Source organism: Bubalus kerabau, chromosome 9, assembly GCF_029407905.1.
Source record: "Bubalus kerabau isolate K-KA32 ecotype Philippines breed swamp buffalo chromosome 9, PCC_UOA_SB_1v2, whole genome shotgun sequence".
NCBI classification, from domain to species: Eukaryota; Metazoa; Chordata; class Mammalia; order Artiodactyla; family Bovidae; genus Bubalus; species Bubalus kerabau.
This window is the reverse complement of record NC_073632.1, coordinates 80,155,493-80,167,717: the sequence shown is the minus strand read 5'-3', so window position 1 is coordinate 80,167,717 and position 12,225 is coordinate 80,155,493. Positions and strand designations below refer to the sequence as shown.

At 42.6% G+C, this 12,225-nt stretch overlaps 1 long non-coding RNA gene across 1 annotated transcript in view; it reads left to right on the top strand.

Moving 5' to 3' along the window:
- The window catches only part of LOC129620037 (uncharacterized), a 28,247-nt gene extending 24,189 nt beyond the window's left edge, over positions 1-4,058 (top strand). Inside the window, exon 3 of the long non-coding RNA XR_008698347.1 lies at positions 1,066-4,058. This is a non-coding gene — a long non-coding RNA (uncharacterized LOC129620037). The remainder of the gene's footprint in view (positions 1-1,065) is intronic.
- Positions 4,059-12,225: the final 8,167 nt, after the last annotated feature.

The window sequence follows — 12,225 nt, the reverse complement described above, 5'->3', positions numbered from 1 at the left end:
GACTCTTTGCAAACCCGTGGACTGTAGCCTACCAGGCTCCTCTGTCTATAGAATTCTCCAGGCAAAAATCCTAGAGTAGGTAACCATTCCCTTCTCTAGGGGATCTTCCTGACCCAGGGATCAAACCTGGATCTCTCGTATTGCAGGCAGATTCTTTACCTTCCAAGCCACCAGGGAAGCCCATTTAAAAATTTTAATGTTGAAGGGAACTTTAAAAAACCTTGCTGGTGAAGAAATCAAGGCACAGCAAGATTAAATGATTAGCTTGGGGTCAGAGTAACTTAGTGGCAGAGCCCCCAAAGTTCAGGCCTGTTTATGAGTTTTTGAAAGTACCTCTTTTAAAAAATCTTCTTCTAACATGTTAGAGTATATCTGATCATGTAATTGAGAAAGATAGTGGAATTCAGTATCATATAGTGTATGAGTTGATTTTAAGATTCAGAAGAGAAATAAAGCAAAGACAGGTTCTGGAAGCAAAAAGCTTTGTGAAGTTCATAATTGTTTATAGGGAAGGCCCCTGAGATGATGTGGAAGGCTGGGCAGGTTAAGTCATGAAATGTTAAGTTCAGCTATCACAAGGCAGGGCTGATTTTGATGATCTAGCATTCATAGTTTCGGTGTTGACTTTCCAGTAGTGAACATAAATTTAAGCGAATGTACCTGTCATATCCTGAAAATATTTTGCTTTGGACCAAGAGTACATATTTGCAAAATGACTTCCTATATCAGTGTGGCAGAAAGATGGCTTGCTATATATAGTCCATCTCCAAGAGGTCTGAGATCCAGATTTAGTTTTGGGAAAATAAAAGCCTCCAGGACAACCACCTTGGATGCAGAAAGGAACGTTTTGAAATCACTTCCCCAGATATTTGTCCACTTTTGGCAGATTTGTTGGTCTGGGCTGGCGGGAGTGTGCCATGTTGGACTAGCTTCCTGACTGACAGGCTGTGCTGTCTGCAGCACTTAGAGTGTGGCAGAAGCAACCTGTATGTCCGGGTAGCCTGTCTTTCTGGAAACTGGCACAGTAGGTGCTTTTTAGAACACAAGACTTCTCTGTTCTTTCAGGTTCTTGCAGAGAAGAGGTTCTGCAACAAATGAAGAGGAAGACCTATGCTGGAGATAAGCAGAGTGTCAACTATTTTTCAGTGTGTAACACAGAGTCCTACGGACAGTGGTCACTCAGTGAAGATACATGGGATGAAATGAGCTACTATATATCTTAATTTTAAGATGCATTATTTTTCACATTTCTAAAATTGAAATGCATCTTAACATTTGTCTATTTTCTGAATTTTCTATATTGTTAGTATTATCCATGCTGGGTTGAACTGCCATTGAAAATGCCTTTAAAGAGATTTTACTGCATCAGAAAAATGTTGTTTTGATATATAAATAATAAATATAATTTTGTTATACATATAAAGTGGAGAAGGAAATGGCAACCCACTCCAGTATTCTTGCCTGGAGAATCCCATGGACAGAAGAGGCTGGTAGGCTACAGTCCATGGGGTCACAAAGAGTCGGACACAACTGAGCAACTAACTTAACATAAATATAAAGACTCTATGGTCTGTAGCCCACCAGGTTCCTCTGTCCTAGGCAAGAATATTAGAGTGGGTTGACATTTCCTTCTCCAGGAGATCTTCCCAACCCAGGGATTGAACCTGCATTTCTTATATCTCCTGCATTGGCAGGAAGGTTCTTTACCAGTAGCACCACCTGGGAAGCCCCTACAAAGGCATGGAAATAGAGAAATAATGTGTAGGAACAAAAGCATTTTTCATTGGCAGAATACCTGTAATTCTGTACCTTTTTGCAAAACTACATCCAAATGCTTTATAAAACTTAGGAAAGGAAGTAAATCACAAGTAGATGACCTGTTACATTTTGTTACTGAGATCCAGTTGCCTATCACATGCTCAATTAGCTTCCTGTGGCTGCTGCAACAGATTACCACAAACTTGGTGTCTTAGCACAACAGAAACTACCCTGTCTTGGTTGACAGCCAGAAGTTCAACATCAGATTTACCAGGTCAAAATCAAGGTATAGGTATGGTCCCACTTCCTCTGAAGGTTCTAAGGGCAAATCTCTCACTAACCTCTTCCAACCTCTGGTAGTTTCATCACTCTCATCTCTACCTCTGTCTTTGCATCACCTTTTCCTCCTCTGTATGTCGAACCTCTCTCTCATTTTCTTTTATAAGGATACATGTAATGGGACTGCAAGGAGATCCAACCAGTCCATCCTAAAGGAGATCAGTCCTGGGTGTTCATTGGAAGGACTGATGCTGAAGCTGAAACACCAATCCTTTGGCCACCTCATGTGAAGAGTTGACTCATTGGAAAAGACCCTGATGCTGGGAGGGATTGGGGGCAGGAGGAGAAGGGGACAACAGAGGATGAGATGGCTGGATGGCATCACTGACTCAATGGACGTGAGTCTGAGTGAACTCCGAGAATTGGTGATGGACAGGGAGGCCTGATGTGCTGCGATTCACGGGGTCGAAAAGAGTCAGACACGACTGAGCAACTGAACTGAACTGAACTGAATGGCATTTAGGGCCCAGACAAATAATCAAGGATAACCTTTCCATTTCAACAATCTTAATTTAATTGCATCTGCAAAGACTTTTCCAATTATAATAACATTTACAGTTTTCAGATGTCTTTAAGTCCACCATTCATCCCCTTACACATGTCAACGAAACTAATATTTAAAAAACCTCCAAATTTCTAGGAACAGGTAAAAGAAAGATTGATTAACTTTTATTGGTATTTTGTTGGTATGATTAGCTTTTGTTGGTATTTTCTTTATTCTCCCTTCTGACAAAATCAAGAAAGGATAAGCACTGAAATTTTCAGAATGGGTATCAGTGGCTTGGAAGAAAATCACAGTAATGATAGAGGAAAGCTCTTCTAAGAAATATTCTTAGACCCAGAGGGCACAATTGGGTGGTACATCATTAGATACTGGCAATTCACAGTGGGAAATAATTCGGAAGGCTGGACTCTGAATATAGTTTTTCAGAAGGAATAGACTCTGAATTAAGTTTTTAGGAAAACTTTAATATGACAGATTAACTATAAAAATGGTTAATCTCACCCTTCTCTGTACCCTTGATCTATGCAATGTGTCTGTAACTTTTCCCATCAAGAGGTAGCCTTTATTCCCCCATCCCTTGAACCTAAGGTGCTCTGTGCTTGCCATTAGCCAATAGAACACAGACAGCAAGGAGATCCAACTAGTCCATCCTAATGGAAATCAGCCCTGAATATTCTTTGGAAGGACAGATGCTGAAGCTGAAACTCCAATACTTTGTCTACCTGATGCAAAGAACTGACTCGTTTGAAAAGACCCTGATGCTGGGAAAGATTGAAGGCAGGAAGAGAAGGGGATGACAGAGGTTGAGATGGTAGGATGGCATCACTGACTCAATGGACATGAGTTTGAGTAAGCTCTGGGAGTTGGTGATGGACAGGGAAGCTTGGTGTGCAGCACAGTCCATGGGGTCACAAAGAGTCGGACATGACTGAGCGACTGAAATGAACTGAATGTGACACTAGCAAGTTATGAACCCAAGTCCAAGAAGCATGTGAGCTTCTGTTCCCTCCCCAGTCACCATGAAAGCAAGTACAAGCTGGCTACTGGATGATGAGAGACACACGGCTCTATCACCTTCACCACCTTGGCCACTAGCCAGCCTGCTATCAGACATGTTAGTGGGGCCATCCTTGACCAGTCAGCCCTCAGACAAACTGCCACCCAACCACAGACACATGAATAAGTTGAGGGAGAACAGCAGAGCTCTGTCCAGATCCTCAGAACTGCCCAACTGACTCGCAGACTCATAAGCCATAACAAATACTTACAGTATTAAGCCATTTTTGGGTTTTGGGGTGATTTATTATATGACAAAACTGATACATAATGGATGGAAATTCATTAGATTTTAATGACTGAATAAATAATTCAGAATGAATTGGATTGTGAATACAAAAAAGATTTTTAGACTATTTTAACTAATTTATTTTGCCTATAGTTTCCTTTTTTGAATCTTCAATGGTGATAGAGAATAAAAATATACTAATAAGTCTAAAAGAGATCTTTAAATGAGTATAAAACAAAAATTCTGATTGAAAAAAAACATGTCTTCTTGTGCTTACCATAAGGATTTCTTTTTTTTCTTAGGGTTATAGCCATCCTTAGTTTCTTTTATCCTAGGGACTCTCCTTTGTTCAAGGTTGGAGCCCATTTCAGTTTAATTAAATAGAAACATTCTATACTCAGCTTTCTGCCACTTACCCGCCATATAACTTCTGGTGATTTACTTCCCTTCTCTGAGTTTCAGTTGCCTTATATGAAAAGTGAGAATGATAATAACTCCTGGTTAGGGTTGCTTTGAAGGTGAAATATGATAGTCCATATGCATGGTCTCTGTGAAATGCAGGTGGATGAATAAAATTAATAAGCTGAATCTATGTGATTAGCATTTTCCTCAATATGCCCAATAGCATTGGCATACCAGTGGTGCTGATTTTCTCAATACAATTCTTCTATTCCATAAACTAGATCATTTGGTTATATGACTACATGTTTTCTTGATGTTGGTATCTCTACCCTTCTACCCAGTACAAATACAGTATATCTTGTCGGCATGACTTTTTCCCAAACACACATTGCTGACCACTGGTGTTTTGAAATAAAACAAGGTGGTCCATATGCAGACACCCCAACCCTGATTTCATTAGATTTCATTTGTAGCAAACAGATTTGGGATTCCTGTCTCACTCAGAGCCTACATCTCAAAGAATCTGCCCCAGCCATCAGCCATCCTGTTCACCCATCCCCAGTCTACCACAGCTGATGGGGACAAGAGGCATACAACTGACCTGGGAAATTTAATCAGAACCTCTTAGAAAGTGTCTATAGTAGTTTATATGCATACTCCTTAAGAATTCAAATTAAGAGGTGCTAAGACTAAAGTTTTAGATCTTGGATCCAGCAATTGAATGTTCTTATAGAATTGGAGCCATAGTCAGCAATCTAAAAAACCAATCCCATCTGAAATAAAAAATTCAGGAAAAGTAGAAAGTAAGTGAGCCAGAAAAATCAGAGGAGAAAATGCAGAAGACTGGCAGAGAAAGCAGAGATAAGAGCCCAGAGAGCTCCAGAGAGAGACAGAAAGGGAGTTTTACTCTTGACTTTCAGTTTCCCAATAGATATTTCCCTACTGTTTATTTTTTGCCTGGAGATGTCAGCCAGAGTCCTTGGACTATCTTTACAATGCCTCATTCCCCTTTTTATTTGGGCCAGTTTGAAGGGATTTTTGTTCCTTGTAACCAAATAACCCCTGTTGGCTTAAAAAATTCCCCTGGGTTTAGGGATGTCTTGGGTTGCTTTTTAGTCCTTGGTGGAGAGAGAAAGAATGCTTGTTAAGGGAAAAAAAAAAAAAAAGATAATTGAAGGAGCTATTGAGTGGGTGACAGATGCCTGAAAGTAAGAGATTAGAGGGCAACAGAAGATGGTGGTATTCACATAAAGTGCAAAAGAAGAAGAAAAACACTCTACTAAGATTCATTACTGAATAATCTTAAAACCCAAGCAGAAAAGTTTAGAGGTGACTGATCCCCAGAGATAGTAGGAATACTGAAGGGAAACATGCATTATTTTGAAAGATACAGTATTTACTGTCGACCCTTTCTTGGGATTTAGTGCTAAAAGGAGAATCCACATGTTGTGAGGACCAATGTTTCAGGTTAATTGCCCTTCAAAAGAATTGATGGTGATTTTTTTCTTCATTAGAGATTTATTTTTATTTTGGAACAAATATTCATTACCAAATTCTAAAATTGAAATTAGATGATATATTTAAACCAGCCCTTGGTTATAGCAAGGCAATACGAACTTATCTACAAGACAGAGGTATTTCTAAGAAGCCTATTATTAAACTTTCTACATTCAACCCCCTTCAAGCATGTGACATGTGCTTGTCACTGTGCGAAGGGCTGGGACACCAAAGTGAACCAGTCAGACACAGCCCCTGTCCTCATGGAGCTAGTGAAGACAAACAGAAACTAAGTAAGGAAAGGGAGAAATGAAAGGAAATAGTGACGACCTGTTATTGATAATGTTAGGAGTGCTGAAATACAGAGTTAGGGGCAGAGGACTTCTCTGGTGGTTCAGTGGTTGAGACTCTGCGGTCCCAATGCAGGGGACACAGGTTTGTCCCCTGGCAGAAGAACTAAGATACTGCATGCCCCACGGGCCCCATGGTGTGGCCAAAAAGAAAAAGCAAAGAATTAGGTGCAGGATCCACCATGAATAAGGTGGTGAGGTCTGTTTTAATATTCAGAATGACCTGAAGCAACTTATTATCATAAGAATTTAATAATTCCTCATAATTACTATTGGCTAGATAACTGTTTAGGGAAGCTGCATGTCATTCTTTTGGGCACTTTTTATAACTTAATGACCAGAAGAAAAAAACCAATATTAATTAGTGCCCATCATGTAGCAGACATCGTCCCCATACTCTATCTTACCAAAGCAGTCATTATCTTTTTTTTAATAAAGTTTTTAAATTGAAGTAGAGCTGATGTAAAACATTATGTGAGTTTCAGGTGTACAATATAGTGAGTCACAATTTTAAAGGTTATACTCCACTTAAAATTGGCTTCCTCGATGGCTCAGTGGTAAAGAATCTGCCTGCAAATGCAGGAGACACAGGAGACACAAGTTCAGTCCCTGGGTCCAGAAGATTCCTTGGAAGGGGAAATGGCAACCCACTCCAGTATTCTTACCTGGAGAATACCATGGACAGAGGAGCCTGGCAGGCTACAGTCCAAAGGGTTGCAAAGAGTCGGACATGACTGAGCAACTAAGCATACACAGTACTCCTTTTATAGTTGTTATAAAATGTTGGCTCTATTCCCCGTGTTGTACAATATATCCTTGTAACTTACTTCCTACCTAATAGTTTGCACCTCTTAACCCCCTACTCCTATATTGCTTCTTCCCTCCTCCCTCTGCCTGCTGGTAATCACTAGTTGGTTCTCTATATCTCTGAGTCTGTTTCCTTTTTGTTATGTTCAGTAGTTTGTTGTATTTTTTAGTTTCAACATATAAGTGATAAGTCATACAGTATTTGTCGTTTCCATCTGATTTATTTCACTTAGCATAATGCCTTCCAAGTCCATCCATCTTGCTGCAAATTTTATTCTTTTTATAGCTGAGTAGTATTCCTTTGTATATATACGTACCACATCTTCTTTATCCAATCGTCAGTTGATGGACACTTAAGTTGCTTTATAAATCTTTGCCTTTTGGGCAGCATTTGCAAAGCAGTCATTATTATACCAGTTTTTCAGATGGAAGGGTCAGAGTCCCAAAATGTCATATTTCTTGCCCAAGGATTCAGTCAAAAGCTTTTCCCACTATACCTCCATTAAATGTTGGTCTAGCCTACATAAAAGGCAACAAGTTACTTATTATCACCTAGATTAATTTTAAAATACGGATCTTTTTTAGTCATATAGCTTACATTTTAGTCTTATAAAGTCTCTCAAATTATTGCCACTCATCAAGCCACCTTTTAAACTAATGATTCTCACCTATAAATTCAAAACTAGTAATGCCATGTTCTACAGGGAGAGGAAAGAGCAGACTTCATCTGAGTGTCAGGGGTGAGGGCAGTTCAAATAACCCAGCCCCAGTTGATGCCGTCTGATCCAAACATGTCTGCTTGCTTTATTCCTTTCTCAAATGTACATCCAGACATCAACTAAGAGGTCGACTTTGAATTTAACCATGGCAACAACCCCACTGTCAATTTCTTTGTTCCAACTGCTCTCCATCGTATCTTCCTTCACCATAGCCTCAGATTCTTAATGATTCACTCACAGTTCAACATTTATTGAGCTGCCATGCCCTTTGCTGGGTGTTGGGCACGAAGTATGAAATGGCATTGCCTTGAGAAGTCTGGTCTCCTAACTCGAGGACATTCTAAATTGTTCTCCCGGCCCTTTCCACCCCTGTCTCCTCCCTCTGCCCTGGGAAGGGATCTTTAGCCTAGTCTTCAGGGTGGTGAATCTTGCCAAGAACGGGCTGGAGGTGGACCAGCTGAGTCTGCCAGATCGAAAGATCAAAGGCGCCTGGAACCTAAATGCGTGAAGGAAGCCAGCCGGGCTCTCATGATGCCGCCGGCACCTCGCGAGTTTCCTAAGGCGACGCCAGAACTGGGAGAACAGGATGCAAAGCTAAGAAAGGAGGTTTGACTGACGGCTGGCTGGAGCCCACGCCTTTCCTCGTTGGCTGAGCAGAGGTCATTACCCTAGAACCTTCCCCCAGCGGTGTCTCTGCGCCGGGCAGGTCCGCACTGACACGCGCACCAGGCTGTCTCCGAGACGGCGCACAGAGAGGCTTGCAGACCCAGGAGGCTGTGTAGGCTGGGGCTTGTAACTCGGAGCCTCCATTCTTCTCTTCCCGGTAGAAAAGCGTCGGAGGATCCATTCTCTACTCCACCTCTTGGCTCCGGTCCCTTTCCTGTCCGCGAGCTCCACCGGGCACTTGCCCTGCGCTCCCCACCACCTTGAGTCCCCTGCACCCTAGCCCCAGGCCGACTTCCCACCTGCGGGAGGCAACGGACATCGGCGCAGAGCAAACCTATCTACTCCCACTGGAGTGAAGGGGGAATCTTTGCTGACCTGGCTTTGACCAAGGGACCCTCTGCGCCACCGAGAAGTTGTAGGGGGCCTGAGCCCTGGCAGCCGAGATTTCTCTCCCCTTTAGGGGTCGCAATGGAGCCAACAGCAGTCGGGCCCTAATCCATCCAGACCTTTAATCCATGCCTGATGCCTGAAATTTCTTTGAGAGCCAAAATGAGCGCTCACACACGTCCGTACACCAGGGTCGCACAAATCGGTTATTTTCTGAGGACGAGTGGTTTGCTGTCCCAACCGGCGTTTAAGCTTTAAGAATACACTGCATGCCACCATGGAGCGAATAGAAAAGCAAGTGAAACTGGAGCCCAGAATATGCAGACTCTTAAGAAAAATAATTCCTAGATATTTTATTTCCCTCTGCATTAACGTCCTTTGTCTCTCTAATGAGATAGATCCCCGAACAGTGCTTCGCAGAGTGTGGTTTCCGGACCAGCAGCATCAGCCTCTTTTGGGAACTTGTTAGGAGTAGGAATTCTGGGTCCCACTTCAGACCTCTTGAATCTGGAACTAGGGTGGATGGAATCCAGCTATCTGCTTACAGGAGCTCTTCAGGTGATTCCCATACATGTCCAGGAACCGCTGGCTTAACAGCCTCTCTGGGCAGTGTTTCCCACTGATCACTACGCATAACCGTCAGCTACTGACCTTGTTTTGTTTACCACTTATCTGTTTAGAGAGAAGTCTCTGATGTGACAGTGGGCAAAACTGCTGGAAGCACAAGGCGTTTACCTGTAAGAATCCACAGAAGCAATCAGAACCAGAGAGAGAGAGAGACAAAGAGAGAAGCAGAAGGGACTTCCCCCATCTTCAGTTCACTTTCAGTATCTGTCTCTTGCTGAGAACTAGCAGACACGCTTATTTGAAGCATTTCATTTTCCTTACAGGCTTCTACAACCTGCTGTGGTTGTTCTCCTGGTTCTTTCTGAAAGCACCTTCTAAGACAGTTATCATAACTAAGAGGTCACAGACAGGACACTCCCTACCCTCCCACCCCTAACTATCTGACTTGTGGTAAGGAGGGTCCCCCAATTCTTTCAGATGCTGTTTGACTCCTTCATTTTTTAAAATTAATTTTTATTGGAGTATAGTTTCTTTACAGTGTTGTATTTGTTTCTACCATACAGCAAAGTGAACCAGCTGTATATATACATATATACCCTCTTATTTGAGTAGAGTTCCCTGTGCTAATAAATCACAAAGACCAGAGCAGAAATAAATGAAATAGAAATGAAGAAAACAATAGTAAAGATCAATGAAAAGATAAACAAAATTGATAAATCTTTAGGTAGACTCATCAAGAAAAAAAGGGAAAGGACTCAAATCAAAAAAATTAAAAATGAAAGAAAAGTTACAGCTGATACTGCAGAAATACAAAGGATGGTAAGAGATTACTATAGAATAATGAATTACTAGAGTAACTATATGCCAATAAAATTCACAACCTGGAAGAAATGGACACTTTCTTAGAAAAGTACTTTCAAAACTGAACCAGGAGGAAATAGAAAATATGAACAGACCAATCACAAGTGCTGAAATTGAAACTGTGGTTAAAAATCTTCCAACAAACAAAAGTCCAGAACCAGATGGCTTCACAGGCAAATTCTATCAAACAGAAAAGAGTTAACACCTAGCCTTCTCAAACTCTTCAGCTTGCCTCCTTTAAAACCGAGGCCAGCAGCGACAGGCTTCAGAAGAGCGCCAGACCCTGGGAAGTAGGGCGTGGTGGGTGGGAGTGCTGATGACCCAGGCAGAAGAGAAGGGCCCCTGGGAAGGAGAGATGTTTAGACTGTGGATGTGTGTGTGGGAGGGGGTGGGGCGGTCACACTGCCCCATGCCAGGGCTAGTGGTAGCCACAACCTGGTCATTCCAGTGTATTTCTTGCTCATTTCAAGAAACAACCCCTGGGTCCCCAAGTGTGCCCAGGCTCGAAGGCTGAGACCCCTGTGCTCAGGGTTTCCCAGTAGCCAGGCACTAGTGTAGTCCTTCTATTTGTTTGTCCCAGTCCCTATCTTTGCTCTCTGAATTTTTCTGGATGAAATTGGAGAACATTGAGGAGTATGGGTAAAGAAGTGTGTGTGTGTGTGTGTGTGTGAGAGAGAGAGAGAGAGAGAAAATGTAACCTTCAACATTGCACTGAAGAGGTGTTCTGGTTCCTGCAACAAAAAGACCTTGCTTGTGCCTTATAAACACACCCTCTTGAGCTTCCTGCTCCAGTACTTTCAGGACTGCTGTAGTATATGTAGCTCACCCCCAGCCACTTAGTACAACTGACCAGTATTTGCCCGGAGTTTTTCCTTTACAAAGCAATCACAAAAAATAAAAAATATAATTTCATTTGAACGCCACTGAGGCTCTATGAGGCAAAAGAGGAAAAGTATGAGTACCGACCATTATCATTGTCATTATAATCACGTTTATTCCCACTTTCCTAGAGGAGAAAACCGAAGATCCACACCCTTTCATAGAAAAACTGGACGTAAAACTAGGGTTTAACTCGTGTGTCACAGTGCACAGCTTCAGGCCTCCGGTTGAAAGCACAGGCTGGTGGGAGGCAGGAGGACTTTGTCACAAATTCATTTGCGGTTTGGGGTTGTTATAGAATGAGCAAGCTGACATTCGACATTTCTCCAGGGGCCGCCTACGTTGAGAATTTTTTTTTTTTTTTTAGTGTTCTGTATTTTTAAAAAATTTTTAAACTTTGTGTTGCGGTATAGCTTATTAACAGTGTTCAGAGTTGTGATAGTTTCAGGTGAACAGCTAAGGGGACTCAGCCATACATGTACATGTATCCGTTCTCCCCCAAAGCCCCTTCCCCTCAAGGCTGCCACATAGCACTGGAGTGCTCAGAATTTTGAATATTCGCTTTGTAAAATCGTCAGTGGGAGCTCGGAAAATTTGCTGAAGTGGAACACAAACAACTGAGTCACTTTGGGACTCATCTCTGACTTGAACTCTGGATCCGCAGGTCAAGAGTCGACTGTGCCTCTGGTAGAAGCAAATGTGGGAAAGGTGGAGATGGCCGGAGCCTAAAATGATCTCTTGAAGGTCACGTAGAGGGAGAGGGGAAACCAGGAGGAGGGAAGCCTGATACCCTGAGAGTGCAAGTGACAGGCATGCGGACGAGGAACCACCCGCGTTCCCAGTCCCCGAGAACGGAGATGCTAACATGGTAACTCTCTTTGGGAGAGAATGTCCCTCCTGTACAGCGGTACCCCAGGTCAAGAGCATTCCCCCGCTCCTTCCCCTCTGGCTGGGTTGAGGGCTCCACCACTAAGCGGCCTTGGGGGTTGGATGGAGGTAAGGGCAGGAGCAAGGGCGCTCTTACTCCAGGTACCAAATCGAGCTGAGAAAAGGGCGAAAAAAATCGAAAAGAAAGAGCAAATGAAGCGGAAGTTTCAAGGCCCTCTGCGAGGAATACAGTATAAATAACCGAAGACGTCTTGTAAACACTGCGGTCATAACCCCGAACATTAAACAGCCCCGGTGGCATCTGGCTCATCGGCC